Below are 18202 nucleotides of genomic sequence, written 5' to 3'. Positions count from 1 at the left end.
ATGGGAAACATTGACATTTCAAAAGCAGTGTGTCATATGGCCTTACAACTGGGTGTATTGCCATCTTCTCATTGGATTCAACACATTTTCTGTCTTCAGTTACTCTGGGCTACATAAGTAAAACCCAGGACATCTACATCAGCTTAATAAAGCTAATAAGACCATTAAATTAAGGGTTTATTGATTTTAATGTTAATTCCAGAAGGATATTTTAATAATTCATGATTTTGGTAAAAATGTTGCCTATGGGCCAAGTAAGGCCCATACAGCTAATTTTTTGTGTTTCCCAGCCCTTTCTATGCTACATGGTCCAGTTCTTCTGAAACTTTTACGACATGCCTGTAAAATAAATATAAGAAAGGAGTGTCTCAGAAATGTATACTCATTTGTAAAGATTTTGTATTTCTCCACATGTAACATACATTCATGTTCTGTTTATCAGTAGTTTTTGCACTGTGTTGTAGCTGAGTTCATAGAGAAAAAAAACAAATGAAGAGTCAACATAGAACCCCTCTCCATGTGACTTCATTCCAGTATCCTAGAGGGTATTTTTTTCCTCTTAGATGTTTTCTTGAAAGGTTCATTCTTTGGACAAATCAGTTCAGATTTTTTTCCCCTATGCTGTTTCTTGGCCACTTCTGGATGCACAGTCATAATGGGAAACAAACTGGGTGATCAAAGGATATCACTTGCAGCAGTTGTAAAGATTGTGTTGGGGGTGGGGGGCTGCTGTAATAACAGACATTTGTCTGATTTGCTAATTAAGTTTGTCCAAGTAGGCTTGTGCTTAAAGAGGGTCGGAACTGATGACTTGAATAAAAAAAATTATTGTGTGAACAAACAGTTCATTATAGTTATTTTTGAGATATAATCAGTTAAGTCTGTATCATCACTTTCTCAGGATTCTTCTCAGACTAGAGAGACTTTTTAGGTTCATAAATAATACACTTGAGGTGATAGGAAAGGGAAGGCTGTGACAATACTGAAAATGTATATTATTTTCTCTCCCTCATTTTTTTGTATTGTGGGTAGGTAGCCACAGTCACATATGTGCAAAACAGTATTACACCAAACCATTTTGTCTAGCATGTATGTCTTGCTTTCTGCTTAATGAAAACCTAAGGAGCAGCTACCGTCATGTTGAGTGCAGCTTCTGCTCACAGTGGGGTGGGTCCTACTCCTATCCTTCCACTACATGGAGAAAAGCTCATTGGTGGAAGCGCCCCTCAAGTTAGAGGTATGCTTCCAAACTGTAAGAAGGCTCCTTGGAGGATAGTTGAATCCACATTGGTTTTGCTTGTGAGCAACTGAGCAAAAGAGAGGCTCAGTTTGATGAAAAAGTAGCTTTTCAAACAGGGTAGATTTAAATTATTGAGTTTGTTATGAAGTTCTCAGCATCTGTTGTCTGAACCAAACAGTATCAAGTAAGTACCTTCCAAACCAGGATTATAAACCACAGTTCATACCTGATTTTGTATTGCTGGCTTCGTAGGCAAGGACAAGAAATATGTGCAAGTTTAGAAGCAAAATAGCATGTGAACTAGCTAGCTATAGTTTGTGCTAAATGGATATAAATAAGGGAAGGGGGCTTCAGAAGTATATCACTTTTTCCTCTAGTGCCAGACTATGAACCTTCTCTGCAATACGCTACTATTCTCAGGACTTTGGCTTGGTTTTTGTAAAAGTAGAGCAAGGTTAGTTTAGTGGTTAAGTGTGCAGATTGTAATCTGGGAGAACCAGGTTGATTTCCCCACTACTCTTCATGCACCTTTTGGGTGACCTTGAGTCAGCTACAATTCTTGCGGAGCTGTTCTCTCAATAACTGGGAGCTCTCTCAGCCCCACCTACCTCACAGAGTGTCTGTTGTTGGGAGAGGAAGGGAAGGAGATTGTAAGCTTCTCTGAGACTCTGAGTGAAGAGTGGGGTACAAATCCACCCATTTCCTCCTCTTCCTTTGCTAGTGAAAAAAAAAAACTTCCCTTATATGTTTAATGTTAATGATCTGTGCACCTTTCTGTGATTTCTAATTAGATATTTTTCTGGGTTTTCACCTAGCACAATTAATGTCCTTCCTGTCAGATAATTTTTGTATACACTATCTTATTATTCTCTAGACCATAATTTTCTGTGTCCTTCCTGTGTTGGGGGCTGTGTCAAAAGCCTTGCTAAAATCCAAACAATTTATGTCCGGTACATTTCCTTTATCCACCCAGTTTCTGACTGTGGTGCAATACCAATCACTAGAGTATTTATTTGTGTGACTATGTGTTAAATTTGACCGAAGGTGAAGGTGCTGTTGCAGTGATTTTTATGACGGACCCTTCTTATTAACTGGTGTTGTTGTGTACATTTGCAATAATTTGAGTCCTAGGGGAAAATACCATTGAGTACAAACAGTGAGGTTATAAAGACTGTGGCATTACAGATCTTGAAAACAAAATAGGAGAACTTTATATGTTGTGTTAATGTGAAAAAGAATATATATATATATATATATATATATATATATATATATATATATATATATATATATATATATATATATAAGCAAAGTTGCAAGCTGTATTCAAGACTCTCAGAATGTCAGCATCAGATCTGCCATAGCAGAGAAATAATATATTTAGCAAAAGAAATTATTTGGGCAAGGCCTCTCAAAAGCTGCGTGCTGTCAACTGTTCCTGTTCTTTGGGAACATAAACAGGATCTAGGGACAGCTTGTGCAAGAAAACAGTTGGAATACGGAATATCATAGTTTTTCTGCAGCCAGCTTAATTATCATCATCGCCCTGTGTAGAAGGAGAGTGTCAAGAGGTATTGTGAAGAATGTTTAGTCCTTAGCAGCAGCCTTAAAAAATTATTTCCATTTCCAGGCCGGGTCTTCTTAAGAACATCAGAACTGTACTTCAGTGATTGGTCCTCCAGAGCACTTCTTTCCAAAAATCTTACTGTCTTCTGAATTTTTTTGTTCTGATTGTGCATGTTTTAATAGTCACACTTCTTTTGAAAGGTGCCATCACGTGTATATTATGCACTCTATTTTATTTTGCTTGCATTCTTGCTGAAATGTTAACTGATTGTACGAATGCCCTGCTTATTTCCTTGCTACTCATACTTCTAAATGCCTGAAAAATAACATTGTATCTGCTTGGGCTTAAAACAAAATCCCTTTAAAATTTGGAAAGATGCAGTTGCAATACTTAAAGATGAAAACTTTGCTAGTGAACAAAATGAGTTTTTGAAGACTTGTGCATGAATTATATGAGTGAGTCTTCACCTTTGCCAGTTGTAACAGAAGGCCCTAGTGAATTATGGAAGAAGTTTTAATGTAGTATTCACACTGTGAGTTTTATTGAAATGACAGTGCAGGCCTTACATAGGGTGTCTGAAGGACCATTTTCTCTCACATGACCCTACTCAAGGATTAAGATCCCAGGGAGGGGCCCTCCTGACTGCCCCACCAATCAAAGAAGCTTGTCTCACAGGTACATGAGAGGGGACCTTTTTAGTGGTAGCCCCATAATTGTGGAACAGTCTAACCAGAAAGGTGTGCCCATCTTCAGGAGAAGCTCAGAACATTTTTATTTAGGACAGGATTTGACTAATTTAGTTTTTATTCTTTTGTAGTCCTAATTGAGATTTTGAACTACAATTATTTATGTAGTTTTATTTATATTGTAAACCACCATGAGTGCTGCAAGGTAGAAAGGCAGCTAGTAAATGGTTTATATAAATTAATAAAATAGATTCAGTTGGAGAACCATGTTGGTCTGAAGCAACAGAACTGCACACCTATCATTATACTTTGTTGGTCTTAAAGATGCCACTGGACACAAATTTTGTTCCATAAATTTTTAACCCAATGAGTTGGAAGGATGTAATGCTGTTTCGAATGGCACTGAAAGGTAAGTGGAAACTATATTGTAACCTTTCTCAAGATCCAGTGGGAGGAATACAATTCACAGCTGTGACTTAAAATACAACTATGTGTTCAGAGGCAAATTCTGCAGAGAGTTTGTGGGTAACAAACCCACAATCTTCCTTTGGTTTCTGAAATTGATGTGAGATCCATTAGGTTAATCTTAACTGTTTTTCCTCTGACCACTTGAGCCTGTTACATCAAGATGATGTGTTCAGGGGATAACGAGCCATTCATTGGCTTTGTGATATATAAACATTACATGGTCTTAAAATAGGGTTGCCAGATTGCAGCTGGCAATCAGCATGGGAGCATGGGGACTGGTGCACTGGCATCACACCAGCGTGTTTTCACCTCCATTGAAGACCAGAGGTTTGCCTTGTTGCCATACAGTTTTTGTATATCACAGAGATTCCCATTATGTCACTTCTGATTTTCATCAGGAGCACTGCCAGCACTTTGGATACCAGCAAACAATCAAGTGGATTGCTGGGAGGTCCCCTACTATAGCAGGACACATGGCTACCCTACCTTAAAAGAAATTCTTGGGTGGGATCCAAAGTTATCCTTCTGCTCATACAAGGAATCTATAAATATGAGAAATGAAGATCCACCTCATGCATACAAAAACCCCCAACCCCCTTTAAAATGTATGGATTGGTCAAATTACACAAGAGTGGAATGAGTTCACAGAATGAACTTCTCCCCGGTTCTTCATTTCTCCTGAGTTCTCATGTATCCCTTGAAAAGATGCCCATAAAAGTTTAGCAGAGTAGGATGCAGCAGGTGAGAAGAGTTCATTTCAAAGGAAAATATGCATAAATCACTCCGTTCTCCTCTTATATGTGAGCTTCAATGAATGTGTTTCAAATGGCTGAGTCAAGAGAGATTTATTTTTAATTCCTCTGTCTTACTGTTGCCCCTCATACCTCTTGGTTTCTTGGGGTACTTTAACATTCAATAACATCTTTTGGGGAGGAACAAGACTGTGGGAGGAAATGGAAAATTCTGTAAAGTTATTCTGTTTGCATTATTGATCCAACCCATTATTTTAAAACTAAATTTAGAAACTCTTACAGCTCTTCATCAGATTCAACTCATTGGATTCAATTAAAATCTTTTTTAAAAATAATCTCATTCTCTCAGTTTGTTTTGATTTCCTATGTAGCTGTTTGCCTTGTTGCCTGTATAGTTTCTACTTGCTTGCTCTTGTTTTTACTTACACTTGGGCCCTAACTATCAGCTAAACCGGGGCAAGATAAAGACATATGTTGTTATACTACTAACATGTCCAGAATTCTGGAAAACATTAGTTACAGCGGGCAGGATCCAAAGGACCACACAACTAGTTCCAAGTGCCCAAAGGGACTCTGAGCTGGTGTTTCAAAACAGCTGCTCTGCACACCATATAGTGAACTTTTGAAATGGAACAACCTTTAAAAAGTGAAATGGAACAACCTTTAAAAAGCAGTTCACTGTGGCACATGACTTTGCTGTTTAAAGGGAAAAAGGAGGGGAAAATACTAAACCTTTTACTAACTTTTTGAGATTTAAACTTAACCAAACATTGAGTAAAGAATGTTCATGGAGCAAATCCTGTTCTGAACATTTAGAAGGAAATGGACAGGGAAACTGGCAAGAATTATCTCAACAAGTTTATAATCAGGCCAGCACAGGGATACCTGCATGACGATAAGAAAGAAAAAATCAGAAATTCTTGATGTCACAAGTTTCTAATAACTAATAACTCAGAACAAGATACTGAAAGTTTCCAAGTTTTTTTTTTTTAAAAAACAAAATTATTTTCTGTTTATTTGAAAACAGTGGGCAATTTTCCCACTCAATAGAAATAATTCTGAGTTTCAAATTGTGGTTGCATTCATAGTTCCCTCTAAACTGTGCTGTGGGGTGCTGGTGCACAAAATGTTAACAGGCAATTCAGACAGTTCTGCTTCACAATCTCCATTGGAAACAATGGAAGATGGGGTACCTCCCTCTAGGGCCCATAGAATTGGACCCCCTGGTCCAATCTTTTTGAGATTTGGGGAGGTTTTTGAGGAGAGGCATCAGCAGCTATGCTGCAAATTTGGTGCCTCTACCTCAAAAAATAGTCATAGTCCAGATACCCCCAGATTGATTCTCCATTATAGCCTATGGGGCTATTGACTATAATAGTCCCCATTGGCTACAATCAAGCCAGGGATTTATTTATTTTTTTGCACAACCCTATCATGCTTTTCATTATGATTTTTAAGCTACCTTGAATCACAGGGAAAAGTGGGATATAAATATTTGAGTAAATAAGTAGTTTGGACAGATTGATAACATTTAAGCAACTTCCTTTTCGTTAGGTTAAGCGGTTTGGTATAGTGGTTAAGTTCACAGTCTCTAATCTGTAATAACTAGGTTTGATTCCCCCCTCCTCTACATGCACTTCCTGAGTGACTTTGGGTCAAACACAGTTCTTGAAAGAACAGTTCTCTCAAGAACAGTTCTGGAAAGAGCTCCCTCAGCCCCACCTACCTCGCAGGGTGTCTGTTGTGGGGAGTGAAGGGATAGGAGATTGTAAACTGCTCTGAGATTCCAAGTGAAGGGCGTGGTATAATTCCAGTCTCCTCCTCCTTTGACAGTGATTGTTCCTCCTCTGTTATACTTGACTTGTAATGCTGGTTTGTCATATTTCACTAAAGAAACCAAAGTAGATTGCGAAAGTTTCTTTTCACCCCAAGCTCAGCACAGGCTGATGGTCTAAGACCAACTCAACCACTATAGTGGACTGGGGCGTGTAGACCTGTTCTCCAAAGGACAAGTTACCAATATAGTGAAAAGGTGTCAGTAAAATTTGACTTGATTCTGTTTTCTCTTAAAATATCTGAATTATTCTTAAAACAAATATAGTTTTAAATATACTTTAAAAGAGTTTATTCTGAGATTTTAACAAATTTATTAAAGTAATCTTCTAAAAATGTACTCTTGCTCACAGCTAATGCTACTAGCTTTTTTTGCTCACAAAGTAGAATTTCTGCTCATGACGCTATGACACTTGGTTACATTATGTGGCAGTGACCAGATAAGAATGGTTATGTTACCATGTGAAATTTGCTAATATATTTCAAACATTTGTTGCAAATTAGCTCAATATGCACTGTTCAGAATATTTTTTTTTAGCAATTTACAGGCATCTAAAACTAGGTAGACCTTTAAGTAATAGATAATGAAATTTATCATTCATTTGGTTATATTTTTATTTATTGTTTACTTTACATCATTTATACCCCATCTTTTTGTCCTTATAAGGACCACCAAGCCAGCTAGCAAATTAAAAGCATACATAATAAATTCACATTTTAAAAACAACCCCCCCAACTAGATTAAACAAATCTATATTATTTCTAAGTAAGCACAAAAGATTCCCACAGTGTTTGCCTGAGCTTCTCTATTATAGCCTTTTGTATCTTTAATTATCAATATATGACATAATGAGTGTGTGTAGAGGGGGAGTGGCTGGCTGCTGATATATGATCGCTGATATATGTGGAGCCTAAATTAACAATCAAAACTGAAAAACAAAACCTTCAAGAGTTTAAAGTTTGAATGTAATCCTGCTTTAGACTGCATTCTGCATGTAGTTGTTAGTACATATTGTAGTTAGTGGAAGTTATGCACATGACTATGTTCAAGATTTCAGCTTTAAAATTTTGTGCTAAGTTTCATATAGCTTTGCTCCTACCAGATTTTTTGTGCACCATCTGTAACCTTATTGAAGAAGCTTTTCCTGTGGTGCAGAATATGCCCCATTGCCAGCTCTGTACTTGGCCACACAGTTGTAATATCATCATGACCCGTTCACCAGGAATACTGACAGACCATCCAGTGTATTCCTACAAAGCTATGGGTGTGTGAATGCCTGTTGTTGTTTGTGTAGAAGGCAGCTTTGTGAAGAGCAAATGAAAACATAGTTTTACAGTTTTCTGCTGCTACTGTTCATTATGTTATTGATAATGATCAAAATCCAGTTAACATGTAGTATACTTCGGAATTCATTTTAGGTTTTTAAAGTTATTTTTCCTTTTTTTCTTCATAGTTGTTTTATGTATTTGGTATGAGTGTGTGTGTATAAAAGAGTGTGTGGGTTTGTGTATTTTAACTATTCTCATAACATTTATTTTTTAAAAAATGTTTATAGCACAATAATCCCTGGAATTTTAACAGTATTCTGGCCATGCATATTTTATATATTTAACTTGGTATCCTTCCCTGTGGTAAAAACAAATCAGACTTAAACAGAATTATTTTTCTTCTGCTCTTTTTCAGAGCTTTTCTATAATTTTGCATAATAAAAGATCATTTTAAATCAGTTCTGGACAAAATTGTAGGTTATCACACTTACTTCCAACAAGTAAAATAATTCTGTAAAACATATTTTTAAACATTTGGAGGACGTGGGAATGACCACCATTACCAGTGAGGTCAGTAGCAAATTTATAAAGTTTCAAGGTTTCGAGCTGGTTGCTTGACACTTTTAAAAAGTACAGGTCCTCTTTCCTTACGGCCTTGTCCTAAAACATCCATTTTTAAATTGTCCATTTTTCTATAATCACTGGTATGTAATTTCTTCAGTCTTTTGAATTGTTATGTTTCATTCTTTTAATAAGTTAGATTGTTGATAGAAAGGGTACAGGAAGGGCTTTTTCTCCATGCTTTTTGGAATCCTTTAATGCACAGCTGTATTTTTCTATTCTGAATTGCCTTCTTTATTTCCTTTCTTCATTACAAGCAAGTCTGGAAAAAGCTTTTCTAACTAAAAAAAAAAGCTATGCTTGACTGATAATGCATTGCTTTGGATGGTGAAACATTATGAAAGTTTAATTTTTAATTAAATCTGAAATACCAATTATAACTGAAAGAGATTTTAACCTGTTTCTTTTCAGAGTGCCCGAAGTTACATTTTAGATGCTGAAATCACTGCACCTTAAAAACAAAACAAAACAAAAGATTGAGCTGCACTGCATTCCTGTAAGTAAAAGCCTTTTAGTACCTTTTGTCAAATCCTTCTCTAATGCATAACTGTTAGCATAGTCACTGGACTTGGAAGAAGGTCATTCTGTCCTTGAGTAGGGTTTAGAGGTATTTTAGATGTAAGGCATATATTTTTGTAAATCAAAATTGTGTTCATTTTTTAACATTTTTAAAATGTCATACATGGAATTGCTAAATCTGTCCTGGTTCAAATTTTAATTTTCTTAGGAATGGCATAGAGCTTTGTCTTTGTGGACATACGTTTCTCATCACCAACAATTCCTGCATTTTGTTACGAGGAAAGGAAATTCTGATAGCATCAGAAATTGTATTCTTTCATCTTTGTGATGTCATAAGTAATCATTGTTCCTTGCTGTAATGGAAATAGAAAAAAGAAAGGGCCTCTTGTAATATCACAGCAGGATACCTCAAAATAATGGAGACTGCAGAGTTCCTTGTGTTATCTTGAATATATTTATGTGCATTGATGCTCATCTGATTTCTGTTGTGACACAGAACAGTCAAAATAGCATATTTTTTCTTTGTTAATGAGACAAGGAATTGTTTGTAAGAGTGCTACTATCATATGAAGATATAATGATTTACATGTTTGACTATACCTACTTGGTCAGTACTATTCTATCGCTACTGTGTCATTTCACTTGGTGAACTTCATGTTCATTTCATGTTTAAATACTGCTGAGTTTCTAATTCCTCTTTCTTTGAATTTTGCCTCTCCAGAGATCTCTTGCTTTCACTGCACCTTCAGCCTTTCCAGGACCTCAAGACCAGGATCTTTATTTTATTCTCCCTTAGCCTTGCTTGCTCCTGTACAGTCTTCCTTTAACATATTTCTTGCTTCCTTTGGGTTTTTGTTGTTCAGTTGCATAGTCGAGTCCGACTCTTTGCGATCCCATAGACAAAGTCACGCCAGGCCCTCCTGTCTTCCACCATCCTCCGAAGTCTGCTCAAATTTGTGTTTGTTACATCACTAACACTGTCCAGCCGTCTCATCTTTTGCCGTCCCCTTCTTCTTTTGCCTTCTGTCTTTCCCAGCATCAGGATCTTCTCCAGTGAGTGCTCCCTTCTCTTTTGGTGGCCAAAGTATTTGAGCTTCAGCTTCAGCATCTGACCTTCCAGGGAACAGTCAGGGTTGATTTCCCTTAAGACTGACTGATTTGATCTTCTTGCAGTCCAAGGGACTCTCAAGATTCTTCTCCAGCATCACATCTCAAAAGCATCTATTGTTCTGTGCTTGGCCTTCCTTATGGTCCAGCTCTCACAGCCATACATTACTACTGGGATGTAAGTCAAAATGCCCTCAAAACGAGGTTGGAGAATTGACAGGTGGGCACCTGGCTTAAAAAGGATCTAGAATCTATGTATACAGGATACATGTCCAGAAATTATTGCTTAAATTTGCCAAGGACACTAATTAAATAAAACAATTAACAATTTATTTCAGAAAAATATAGAACACACACATACAAGGTAATGAATACATCCAACACACATACAGTCCTAATAAAAATAGAAAAAAAAATGCAGAGGTAACACAAGGATGGACAAACAGAGTGATAATTACCAATCGTAGTCTTCAAGGAAGGCTCCAATGGCGACGAACGAGGACTAGGGGGAAGGGACCCTCAACTGGCCAAGTATCAGGGATGTATCTAAACAGCATGGTAGGGATACTGCTAGAGCAACACCTGTGGGGAGCTGGACCACAGGTTATAAGGACTACCTTGAGCCCTTAGGGTATGGGAGGTACAGGGGTGGATGACAGTGGTCAGCTGGTACATGAACTCAGAAAAAGGGGAGGCTCCGCAATGACCATAAGGGCTGGACTTATGTGGTAGCCAATAGCCAGTTTATTGGTGGCACCTGATTGGATGCCCATATCTGGGTAATGGGCTGGCTTGGCCCTGGTTACCGGATTGGACTTCCAGGTAACAATGGGCCAAAGTGGGAGGCTCCAAGATGACCATTAAGGGAAAGAATAGAAGAAATGATTGGGGTGGGGATGATTAAAACTATCAAACTTATCTAAAAAGGGGACAATAGATGGCCAAATTGCTACCTAAGGTAACACCCGGTCTGGACAAAGACATTTGGCTCTAGGTAAAGATGTTCTTCCTCCTCTTCAGTCTTCTGTTGGCACCAGTCTTTGCCTTGGGTTCCATTGGACAAAGGCTTAGGCAGTCTGACAGGATCCACGCCTAAGATAAGCTTGATGGCTTTATGCATAGGTGACATCTGTTGAGTACGTGAGCCTCCCACTTCGCTATTATGGAGACTGGCACTGTAGGAAGATAGCTGCTGGTGGTGTTAGCCTCCCAAGATGGATTCTATGATCAAGGCTGGAAACTGCTTGCCTGGACAGTTCCTGGTGGCGCACCTTCTTCCGCTACAACGGCCGAGATGGGGATCGCACGGAGCGACTGGAAACCATCTGTTCTCCTGGTTAGCACTCCTCGAGAGACATGGAGTGCTGCTGCAACGTTGTGGCTGTTAGTACTCATAAGTCCCTTCCAGTCTGATAGACAAAACCCACGTTCTCCTGGCAGATGTGTGTGAGTTGAGTCTCCAGGCACCCTGGTAACCAAATGGGTGACTACGATGTTCTGGAATGAGGGGTATTTTTCTCACAGGGAATACCATCGCTTTGACTATTTGGACTTTTGTTGGCAGGGTGATGTCTCTACTTTTTATTATACTGCCCAGGTTCACCATAGCTGTCCTCCCAAGGAGCAAACATCTTTTAATTTCATGGCTACAGTCACCATCTGCAGTGATCTTGGATCCCAGAAATGTGAAGTCTGTCACTACTTCCATGTCTTCCCCTTCTATTTGCCAAAAAATCTTAGTTTTTTTGATGTTGAGTTTCAAGCCTACTTTTGTGCTCACGTCTTTCATTTTCAACAAGAGGTTCTTTAGGTCCTCCTCACTTTCTGCCATTAGAGTGGCTTCATCTGCATATCTGAGGTTGTTGATGTTTTCCCCAGCAATCTTAATTCCTGCTTGTGCTTCATCCAGGCCAGGGATCCGCATGATGTACTCTGCATATAAATTAAATAAGCAGGGTGACATAATCAATATCCTGTACTACAGTTAGGAGACTTGCTGACAAAGGGATAGAATGTCCAAAAAGAACAGCTAACAAGTACAATTGCCAGGGCTAACACTCCTTTCACATACCTGTCTATCCTCTGGGTTGGCAACTAAGTCTGCAATCCCATGCATACTACTTAAGGAGCAAGTCTTGTTCAACAAGGTAGGGCTTAATTTTAAGTAATCACACAGCCACACACATTTTGCTAGTAACTTAATACTCAATATTGTTTTGCCTGGCTTGCTTTCTATGTACAAGGAAAGAACTTCAAATCTGCTATCTGTGATTCTTTTAACTGGAGACATAGGGGTTAAACTGGGGACCCTTTTACAAGTAAAGCATATGCTGTATACTTCTTAATGATGACTTTACACCTGTGGAATTAAAGGGGGAAATTACATTATTTGGTTGGCCAAATGTACCCCTGGTGTCTCCAGTTACTGATTCTTGAAAACTCTGATTCTGTTTTGTACTTCAAGAGTACAGGTTGGACTGACCACCAAATTTTCCTTTTCTCTTTTTGCTCACAGTTGGTTGAATGTTTTGTACCAGGGGAATAGCCACATCCATGCTTTAGTCTGCCATTTTCTGTTCTGTTTTGTTCCCGTATGCGTTAGCAAATTGGAATGAAAAATATCCTGACAGCCTTTCATACACTTAAGCAGTACCCTAGTGGTTTTGTACATCCAGTAATATTAACCTGTATGTTTGGAGGTGCTCCATGGTGATCGGCTGTTATTTCTGAGCCTAGGTTATTGTATGTGAAAATTGCAGGCAACTGAGTTGAAAGTCTAAAAGCATCCATTTTCCTCATTTAAGTAAGTAAAGTAAGTAAAATTTTATTTGTATCCTGCCCTCCCCCGCCAAAGCAGGCTCAGGGCAGCTAACAACAACAGAAAACAACAGTACATTAATAAACCATTACATTAATAAACATTAAATTAACCTTAAAAACCAGTTAATACATTAATTAAAAGCCATTATTAATTAATTACATTAAATTGAATTACATTCAATTGAGTTAAATCTAACCATAATATTATCGTTGGCTCTGTATATCAGTTGGTATTGATGGCGGATATTTCTTTGTTGTGCACTTGTAATTCAGCTATTCATAAACGCCAGTTTAAAGAGGGTGGTCTTGCAGGCCCTGAAGAACTGATCGAGGTTCCGCAGGGCCCGCACCTCCTCTGGGAGCTGAATCCAAAGATATTGGGGCCGCGGAAGAAAAGGCCCGTGTGCGGGTGTTCTGGAGTTTGATTTCTTTTGGCCCAGGGGTAGTCAATCTGTTTTTTCCTACTGACCTCAGTGCTCTCTGGGGCTCGTACGGGGAGAGACGGTCCTTCAGGTAGGCCGGTCCTCGGCCATATAGGGCTTTAAAGGTAATAACCAGCACTTTGTACTGGACCTGGTATACAATCGGTAGCCAGTGCAGTTCGCGTAGCCCCGGCCGTATATGTTCCCATCTTGGGAGACCAAGCAACAGCCTGGCCGCCGCATTCTGCACTAGTTGTAACTTCCGGGTCCGGCACAGAGGCAGCCCCATGTAGAGGGCATTACAGTAGTCCAATCTTGAGGTGACCGTCGCATGGATCACCGTTGCTAGGTCCCGATGCTCTAGGAAAGGGGCCAGCTGCCTCGCCCGCCTCAGATGGAAGAATGCTGACTTGGCAATGGCTGTTATCTGGGCCTCCATTGATAGTGAAAGCTCCAGTAAGACACCCAGACTCTTCACCCGCTGCGCCGCCTTCAGCGGCACACCGTTGAATGTCGGGAGAGATATTTCCTTCCCCAGAGTGCCACGACCCACACAGAGAACCTCTGTCTTCGCTGGGTTCAACTTCAGCCCACTCAGTCTAAGCCACGTTGCAACAGCCTGTAAGGCCCGATCCAGGTTCCCCGGGGCGGAGGCGGGCCGTCCGTTCATTAGCAGATAGAGCTGGGTGTCATCTGCATATTGATGACAACCCAGCCCAAACCTCCGAGCAATCTGGGCAAGGGGGCGCAGATAGATGTTAAATAACATCGGGGAGAGAACTGCTCCCTGAGGCACCCCACAATCTAGTGTGCGTCTCTGGGATCGTTCACCCCCAATCGCCACCCTTTGTCCCCGACCCATGAGGAAGGAGGAGAGCCATTGTAAGGCCAACCCCCTAACCCCTATGTCGGCGAGGCGGTGGATCAGTAGCCAATGTCGACCATATCAAATGCAGCCGACAGATCTAGTAACATCAGCACTGCTATACCGCCTCGATCCAGTTGCCGCTGGAGGTCATCTGCCAAGGCGACCAGGACCGTCTCCGTCCCGTGGCCCAGTCGGAAACCAGACTGGCATGGGTCTAGGACAGAAGCGTCATCTAGAAATCTCTGTAGCTGCAACGCCACTGCCCTCTCGATAATTTTACCTAAAAATGGTAAATTAGACACCGGTCGGTAGTTTGCCAATTCGGCCGGGTCTGCTGTAGATTTTTTCAGGAGGGGGCGGACCAAGGCCTCTTTCAAAGGTGTTGGGAAACGCCCCTCTAAGAGGGATCTATTTATGATGTCCCGTAAAGGACATCTAAGCTCCCTCTGGCAAGATTTAATCAGCCAAGAGGGGCAAGGGTCCAGATCGCATGTTGTTGGGCGAGCAGCAGAGAGGATTCCATCGACTTCTTCCAGGCTGAGTGGGTCGAAGTGATCCAGCACTAAATCCGAAGACAGGCGCGGAGCCTCAATTTCACTTACTGTATCTAATGTGATAGGCAGGTCTTGGCGGAGTGACGAGATTTTATCTGCAAAATATTTCGCAAATGCCTCACAGCCTATCTCTAATTCTCTAACGTTTGGTTTGCCTTGTGGCAATGTTATAAGGTCTCCAGTTACCCTAAACAATTGTGCTGGGCGCGAATTTGCAGATGCAATCTTGGCTGCAAAGTATTCTTTCTTTGCAGCCTTGACTGCCATCTCATATGACTTCATAAACGTTCTATAGGATGTTCTCGTCACTTCGTCCTGAGTATGCCTCCACCGCCTCTCTAGTCGTCTGAGCCCTTGTTTCAGCTGGCGTAACTCCAAGGTGTACCATGGAGCCAGCCTCACATGAGGGCGCAGAGGGCGCCGGGGTGCAATTTCGTCGATAGCCCTGGATAGCTGGTCTTGCCAGACTTCCACCAGGTCGTCGAGGGAATTGCTAGTGGGCCAGGGATCCCTCAGGGCTATTTGGAACCGTTCCAGGTTCATCAGGCCCCGAGGGCGAGCCAAAATAGGCTCTCCGCCCATACAGGGTTGGGGTGACATCTCCATACGGGCCTTAAGGGCTAGGTGATCCGACCATGGAATCGCTTCAACCGCGATATCGTTCACCAAAATCCCAGACGCAAAGATCAGGTCTAATGTGTGTCCGGCCTGATGCGTGGGTGTTGTGACAAATTGAGAGAGCCCTAGTGTCGCCATGGAAGACACTAGGTCCATCGCCTGAGTGGAGGCCGTGTCATCGGCATGGACATTGAAGTCGCCCAGGACCATAAGCCCCAGGTACTCCAATGCCCAGCCCGCCACTGCCTCCAATAGTGATGGTAAGGCGCCGGCTGATGTGTTAGGTGGACGGTACACCAGCCAGATCACCAACCCCTCTCCAACATCCCACGTCAGACCGGCACACTCGATGCCATCGATCTTTGGGGCCGGGAGAGCCCGAAAGGAGTAAGCCTCCCGTATGAATAACGCCACCCCTCCCCCCTGCCCGTTACTCCGTGACTGGTGAAAGACCGAGTAGCCGGGGGGGGGGGGGGTCATCTGGGAGAGAGCTACTGTCTCTCCGTCCCGCACCCAGGTCTCGGTCACGCAAGCCAGGTCCACATCCTGCTGGAGCAGAAACTTCTTAAGGGTCGAGGTCTTATTGTTGATGGACCTGGCGTTGCATAACACCAGTGACGGAGACGAGCATTTCCTCTTAGGCCCACTACCTGCCACCGTTGGGATGGGAAGTAGACTGGAAGGTGGCCGAGCACTGTTTTGTCTCTGTCTCCTTCCCTTAAGTAATTAAATATAAACAGATTAGTAGTTTATGCATAGGTCTTATTACACAGTAGAAGTTTATGAAATGCTACAAACCAAAATCTGTTTTTCTAAAGGTCAAAATGTATATCTGCGTTATGAAACTTATAAGATCATGTGTTCTTCCCAAGTTTTATCTCTGTTGCTTATCAAAATCTTATGCATTAACAGTTAAAAGCTTAGTTCTTTAAACATTAATTAAGATTAGGAATGGCTCACAATTAAGATTAGGAATGGCATGAACTTTTGACAAACTTTCAAGCAGTTTGTGGTGGTTTGTATTTCCAAACACACTGTGCCCACTCAATCAAAATGTTCACCCAGCTGGCTCCATGTGGAGGAGTGGGGAATCTATCCCAGTTCTCTAAATCAGAGTCTGCAGCTTTGAACCACTATACCATACTGGGTCTAAGGTTTATTAAAATAGTTGTTCATAAGTATACAAATATAGAACCATTGCAAGGCATGGTAGTAATGTATGGCTGTGAGAGTTGGACCATATGAAGGCCAAGCACAGAAGAATAGATGCTTTCAAGCTGTGGTGCTGGAGAAGAATCTTGAGAGTCTCTTGGACTGAAAGATCAAATCAGTCAGTCTTAAGGGAAATCAATCCTGACTGTTCTTTGGAAGGTGAGATGCTGAAGCTCAAATACTTTGGCCACCAAATGAGAAGGGAGCACTCACTAAAGAAGATCCTGATGCTGGGATAGACAGAAGGCAAAAGAAGAAGGAGATGGCAAAAAATGAGATGACTGGACAGCGTTATTGATGTAACTAACACAAATTTGAGCAGACTTCGGAGGATGGTGGAAGACAGGAGGGTCTGGTGTGACTTTGTCCATGGGGTCGCAAAGAGTCAGACAGCAACAACAAAGCATGGTAGGAAATAATAAAACTGAATAACTCTTCTAGAATACTTACTCAGGCTTTAGTCTTCTGACCCAGATGTTACCTAGTCAGACTGAAGATACAAGGTCCAGAACAAACTCCAAGTCCAAAATCTAAGATGACATTCCAGTCATACAAGGCCCAGTCTACAGTAAAAAAAAGAGATGGCCCTAAGAACACAAACTAGAATGCATATTCTTACTTTATGCCAGACTGCGCACAGCTAACCTGATCCTAATTTACTAATTAGGTGTGTTGCTAAGACGTGTGTCCACATACTTCTACTGCTAGCATATCCTCACAAACAAGCAGCTTACCCACACTGATGGATTTTGCATTTATGAGATGGAATGTGAGTATAAAACTCCCTTGAGGTCTCTGGCCTTGAAGTTCTCATGCCCATGATTTCACCTGAACCTGTGCCTAGCTTCATCTCATTCCTTCTCTCTCTTGAAACTGCAAGCCATTGTTACATTCATTTCCCAGTGAGAAGCCATCTGTGAGTTGGCTAGGCCCAAAATCCTGAACCAAAGTTTGAAAGGCCAAGAAACAACTAGATGAAGTTTCTTGACATTCCTACCTACCTACAAATATACCCCAAATGATGCCATTTGGCATATATCATGTTTGTTAATAAGAGGGAGGAGAGGGGAAGACTGGACAATGGCGTGCCAGCTGTTTTGAATATGGGAGGGTACTCACTGGACACTGACTGTGTAAAACTTTTATGCTAGTTCCTGTTGTTCTTCAGTCCATCTTGGAGCAAGGTAGACTATAAATTTAGTTAACTAACAATATGTCACCATATACTCCTTACCCCCTTGTTGTTCTGAACTTTGGGAGATGAATGAGCTGCTGAAGAAAAATTTGAAAACAAGGTGTCATTTGATCTTTGGGACAATCATTTAATGATGAGCAATAGCCATGATGGTAGAGACCGAGATCATAGCAGGAGGCTCCACAACAACCTGTGCTCATTCGTGTGATCCTTGAAGCAAAGCCTGCATGGATGTTTTTATGTCCACAAGAACCAGTCATACATGCATAGACCCTCTCAGATGACGCACATGTCGGGATCAGGGACCACTGCTGAATCCTATACTTACTTGATCTGGAAACCCACTAAGTGATGGACACAAAAGTGCCAATTGATTTTTTTAAAAAGAAAGGGGGAAAAATGCTAGCACTATTTGTTGAAAAAGAAGGATTTTATTACGTGTTGTATACTA

General features: G+C 40.9%; 1 protein-coding gene across 1 annotated transcript in view; it reads left to right on the top strand.

The window, feature by feature from the left end:
* ZBTB20 (zinc finger and BTB domain containing 20) overlaps positions 1-18202 on the top strand; it is an 802266-nt gene that overhangs the window by 229409 nt on the left and 554655 nt on the right. Inside the window, exon 4 of the mRNA XM_060234651.1 lies at positions 8848-8932. The gene's annotated coding sequence lies outside the window, so the exon portion shown is untranslated. The remainder of the gene's footprint in view (positions 1-8847; positions 8933-18202) is intronic.

This window comes from Heteronotia binoei, chromosome 3 (genome assembly GCF_032191835.1).
Source record: "Heteronotia binoei isolate CCM8104 ecotype False Entrance Well chromosome 3, APGP_CSIRO_Hbin_v1, whole genome shotgun sequence".
NCBI lineage: Eukaryota > Metazoa > Chordata > Lepidosauria > Squamata > Gekkonidae > Heteronotia > Heteronotia binoei.
This window is presented reverse-complemented; position numbering and strand designations above follow the sequence as displayed.